Here is a 6,000-nt window from a genome sequence, read left to right as displayed (position 1 = left end):
GCAATAAATGTGGATACGTGTAAGGAAATGGAGAAAGGACCTGTGGATTTTACTTTGTGGATTTTTGTTCAGCTTGGACTAACTCTAGTTCAGCTCCCATTAGCGGCTGGAGCACATTATGAGATATTTAGACATTTTTTTTCAGTCTAGTTTCGAGCAAAAGGAATTTGGGTTTTTTTCCTGAGACTACATCGTGATGGATGTTAAAGCATGGTAAGTCGGAACACTCTGAAAGATTGCTTCAAAAGGGCAATCCTACTCTAGAACAAAAATACTATTTAGATGTGACCTCATATCATCTGTACTTGTAGCACCTGGCAGCAGCCATTCAACTGTACTTTCAACTTATTAAAATTTTACATATCTGCATAAAAGAAAGAGCTGTAATAATGATGACAACCTTTGAAAAGATCTCAGACAGTAATAAATCCCCATGAATTTCATAAAACACTAAACCTTCCCTAGGTAATATTTTTCTCAATCCCTTAGAAAGTTTTGATTTTAGCTTATTTTTCTCCACTAGAAGTACATACAGAAGAAAGCATCTGTCTCTTTCATGCCACTTTGAAACTTCAGCTTCCCTCTTGTGTTTTGTTGTTTTTTTGGGGTTTGTTTGTTTTTCCCTAAAATGCACAAAATAAAAATGACTGTAGCTATGCAGTTTTTTTCAGAGCGATACCTTAAAAACGAAACCCAGAAGCTCCTTTTTGCTCATCTTAAGTTGAAAGCAATTAGGATCATACAAACATATACTAGTAACATACTTACAGTCCAGTATTTCTGTTCCAGCCTATTTTTCTGGTCATTAGGATTTCAATTTAGTTGGTATCCTAACATAGCACACTAGTTTAGTTTCACATGGAAAACTCTACTGGGGATAAAAATCCCCATTTGCACTATTTGGGTAGCCAGTGTTATTTTTATCTTTAAAGCAACAACTTCTGATAACTTATTAAAATAATTTTAATGGCTATTTCAACTTCAAAGGAAAGATGGTTCTAACCGAAGTGCACGTTTCCAGTTTAGCCTATGAATGGGAACTCTTCATGGCCCTGCCCAGCCCTCAGGATAGTGAACAGCAAGTTCACATTCAACTGTTTGCACAGAGATCAGCCAGCATTCAGCTTATGTTAAGGTGGAAACCAGCAACCAAAAGAGAACCACTGTTCAAGGCACGACTCTTAAATCTGCCCCATTCATTGTCTTGTTACATAACCATCCTTAATTTTCAAAAAATGAAATTATCTGTTTGATAAATACTGCAGAACGTATGCTCAGCTTTGTCTGGAAAAGATACCTGGAGTTGAACTTGTCTATCAAACACAAAACAATTTTCTTCATTTTTCACAGTCAGTCTATACTACAAAACTTAAGCCACTAAACCAAGCCATAAGTTATTTGAAATTCCAGAACACAATTCCAATTGGAGAGAACTGTAGCTAACATAATTCTTGCGTTGATTCACCTCTGTGGTAATTACATGAAATCCAGTAAAGCTTCATTCAGTAGTACTCCATTGAATACATTTGCAACACGTATTTCTCTTATTTATGAACATAAGTGCATGGACTCAATATCTTGGCAATGATTTCAAATAAGTCTCTAGAAAAGCAGTTGCTGAGATTTATTAGAGAATATGATTTATGTTAAGTCCTGATAATTGCTCTGTCTGAATCAAAAGCTCAATTTCCTGTCTTTATTTTGAGAATTACTGGAGTGTTTTATATTGTGTTTTACACTACTTTTTTCTGAAATCAAAAAAGATGACGGGACCATACCTTTTTTTCTTTTGTATGCTTTGTTACAGTATGACTGTAGTCCCTTATTAATTTAAATTTAAGAATATATTGTATTTTATCTTAATACATTTTCTTCAAGTTTACAGCTGAAGTTATGCATTCCAGCATGAAGTACTTGTCTTGCACATAGAAACTCTATCCAATACACTGAGGTTAAAGCACAAGTCTGAGAAGATGGGATCAGATATAAGAGCAAGAGCTGAAAACTGAGATATGTTAATATAGTACTTGGGGTAAATTAACATAAAGCTGTTTAACGGAAAAGCCAGGAAAGCAGCAGCGCCACTCAGTCTTCCTCTTTTGCTCATATACTTGCTTTTCACTATTACCTCTCTGCTTGAGTGGCTTTTAGTCACAGACATCTGTCTGTAGCTTTAACTAGTAGCTTCTATAGTAAGATATAGTATAGGGCAAATTGCTGCCTTTGCTTGGGAACACAGAACATGACAGAAATACACTATTTTTGCTTGTAAAGTCCTCAGTCTTTGAGCTTTTCTGTGCAATTTTGAAAGTGTGGCTAACAGGTTAACTCCAACCAACTTTCCCAAATTCAGGACGCTTGAATTTAGCAGAGGAGACGCACAAAGAACTACCATCTTCTCAGGAACTTAAAACAAAAAGTTGGTAATTTGGTTTATTTACATGTAAGTGTGAAAGATGTAAGAACTTAATCTCTGCTTTAAGGGAAAATATTCAACAAACAGCTACCTGTGCAGCTGCTGGGCCCTTTGTAGATTGGGTCAAGTTAACCTTGAAATACTGATTAGATAAAATTAATAATGTATTTGCTCCTGTAATCCTAGTTTTTCATGCTTTAATGTAGGAAAGGCCATCTTTGGTGTTTTTATAGACTCACCAAGAACACGTATTAGCACAGCAGTACGTCTGGTTGCAGCAGAAATACAATTATGTAAATTAGATATGTGTTCCCTGAAGACTGCTAATAGAATGATTGACCTATATACCATTTAATTTGTTCTCATGCTTTCTCTTTATTGTCTTCCAGCTGCACTAGAAATTAGAACTTGTTAAACTGCATTGCTCCCCAATTATATATCAAAGGTGCTTGTGTCACTTTGTGTCAAAAGCAATTAATAGTTTGCATGCTCCTTATCACCAGCAATATGTTTTGGGTTTGTTTTTTTTTTTTCTTTTAAAAACAACCAACCAGCACCTCTATAGACACTGTACATTAAATACCTTGGAAAAGGTCTCAATTTATAGTTGCTGCTGCTGCTGTTAATAATAACCCTAATAAAACTGGGTTTAGAAGTATGCCAAAGAATGGGTAATAACTTAAAACCAGGATTTTTTTATTTAAAAAAAAAGAGCAGGAAAGTTGTTTGCAACTATTTCACAAACAGCTGGAAGCTGGACAGTTGTTTTTATTTAAGAACTATATTTTCATAAGCCCTCTCTCTTAATACATTGGGAGGGCTATAAAGTTATGTCTTCAGTATATCGTACTGAATCAAAGTCCAAGCAGGGCAAGAAAAAAATTTTCAATAGGTGTCAGTGGGCCATCGGTTACATTTTCACTATTTGTGAACAAGCCTTGTTTTCTACACCTTAGCAATTTGTTAAATCTAAGGGGTTTTTTTTCAATCGATCCAAGTAAACAATTGCACAACATAAAATGTAAATGCTAAATGAAATACTAAATTAAACACACATGTAACTAGTTCCTAGCCAGAAAATAGATGTGGTATTAAAACAGGTCAAACTATCCCCTTAATAGTGTGGTTGTGCATACCCAGGGAAGAGGCGAGTTTTTTTAGGGATGCACTGGTATAGGTTTCAACTGGAGTTTCTGTCAGTCTTTTGAAGAAGCTTTGCCCTATCACTGAAGGACGGGATGCTTTCAGCTTGTCTCAGAAAAGTAACAACAAAAAACATTTCCACAAAGCTAGCAGTACTATGAAGACTGTACTGCTAAGTGCAATCAGTATCTGACATCTTTTTGATGTGCTTTGCACCACCTCCCAGAAGACTGGCAACAGAGGATTCTTTCCTGAAATAAACTCAGGGCAAAGCCCACACTAGGTAGGGTTGTGAGTCATCAGACATGTTTATGCTGCTTGCAACCATACAGCCAGCAAGAAGAGAACAGAGAAAGCAGAAATGCTATGCAAAGGTATTGCAATTTTATTTAAAAAAAAAAAAAAAACAAACAACTTTGCTTAGCATTAAATAACAATTCCTGGGTAGAAATGAACAGAACTACTTGACTGTGTAAAGTTGATAAGGCTATATGACAACATGAGGACAGCAAAAGTACATTTCTTTTACTTTATCATTTCCTGTGTCCATATCAGCAATATTTAGGACCACATCTCTGTTGAGTGCTCTCAAAACACATTGAACCCTTCAGAGTTCTAAATAAGGATTTAAAAAGTTGCATGAACTACAGCTATCTTTCAAGGTTGAAGAGGTCAAGAAACCAAAGCAGCCAAGAGGGTGCAAAATTCTCTTGCAGCCCGGGGAGCTACAAAAATGGGCACCCAATTAGTTTTCAAATGGTGTTTGCACTTTGACATTTTAAATCTGCTGTCAGTGAAACTGGTGCCTAAGATCGATTGTCAGTTTCTGGACCACACTTTGTGGCATTATTTGCTGAAAGTATTTTTTAACCAGCTTTATTTTTCTGTGTTTGTTTATAGTAAATTTGCTTTTCTTAAGCTGTAAATATTTGATGGGGAACAAAGCAAAAAGTGAAAAGGACATGTAAACACTTAGCTGTAACATTCAGCATACATCAGAAGTGAAGAAACATGGCACTGAACTCTGACAGCAATGCAAATTGGAACATGAACTGGGTTTGTGCGGTGAGCTTCTGGTAGCCCGGCAGCTACAGGAGTGGCTTTTGTGAGAAGCTGCCAGAAGCTTCTCTCATATCCAATGGAGCCCATGCCAGCCGGCTCCAAGATGGACCCACCACTGGCCAAGGCAGAGCCCATCAGTGACCGTGGCAGCGCCTCTGGGGTGATGGGTTTAAGAAGGGGGGGAAGTTGTGCAACAGCAGCTTCAGCTGGAGAGCGGAGCATGGCGGTGGGAGAGCAGCAGCCCCATTCCCCGTCCCCCTGCGCCACTGCAAGGGAGGAGGGAGAACAAATTAGTAGTAGAAGTTAAGCCCAGGAAGAAGGGAGGGCTAGGAGGAATGTGTTTTAAGGTTTAGTTTGTATTTCTCATTATCCTCTTCTGATTTGATTGGTAATAAATTATTTCCCCAAGTCAAGTCTCTTTTGCCTGTGACAGTAACGGCTAGGCGCTCTCCCTGTCCTTACCTTGACCCACGAGCCTTCCGTTACATTTTCTCGCCCCTGCCCAGCTAAGGAGGGGGAGTGATAGAGGAGTTTTGGCGGGCATCGGGTGTCCAGCCATGGTCAACCCCCCCAGTGCACTACCATGACGATATTTGAGTTAAATAATACTGAAGTTTTCCAAGGACATCTGTGTGCTGGTTGGTTTTATTCAAGCTGTAATTTTTAATGCAACTCAGTCTTTTCTCTGCATCAGGCAATATAACAAACAGCAGAGCCTCTGGAGCCTAAAGGGAAACTCAATGTGCATGCAATAAAAAAATGGAAATGTTTCTCCTTGATTGAGCTATGTTTTGCTATAGATAGTCTTTAATCGAGTATGATAATTTTGTCCCCAATTGCAAGTGCTTTGATTCATATTTCAAAGCTGTTGTGCCAGGTAAGTTTTGTTATCTCTCACTGAAGTTTATAGAGAGTCTTAGCTGAGATCTTTTATTTACTTAAATCTCATTATTCTCTTTCTAAATATGTTTAGCGACAGAGACAGCAAAGAAGGTGTCCACAGTCATGACAGGGCTGGTGCAGAAAAGAGAACACATTTTGTGATCTTAGAAGAGTAGACTTAGATGCAGCTGAGGGAGAGGGAGAGGGAGAGGGAGAGGGAGAGGGAGAGGGAGAGGGAGAGGGAGAGGGAGAGGGAGAGGGAGAGGGAGAGGGAGAGGGAGAGGGAGAGGGAGAGGGAGAGGGAGAGGGAGAGGGAGAGGGAGAGGGAGAGGGAGAGGGAGAGGGAGAGGGAGAGGGAGAGGGAGAGGGAGAGGGAGAGGGAGAGGGAGAGGGAGAGGGAGAGGGAGCGTGCGTGCGCTTTTTATTGTTTCCATGTTGATATTTAGACTAAACTTGTGCTCTATTATATAACTATGACACTGATTGTTAAATATTAG

The sequence above is a fragment of the Falco peregrinus genome, chromosome 13 (assembly GCF_023634155.1).
Source record: "Falco peregrinus isolate bFalPer1 chromosome 13, bFalPer1.pri, whole genome shotgun sequence".
Taxonomy (NCBI): Eukaryota; Metazoa; Chordata; class Aves; order Falconiformes; family Falconidae; genus Falco; species Falco peregrinus.
Note: the sequence above shows the minus strand (reverse complement) of the source record.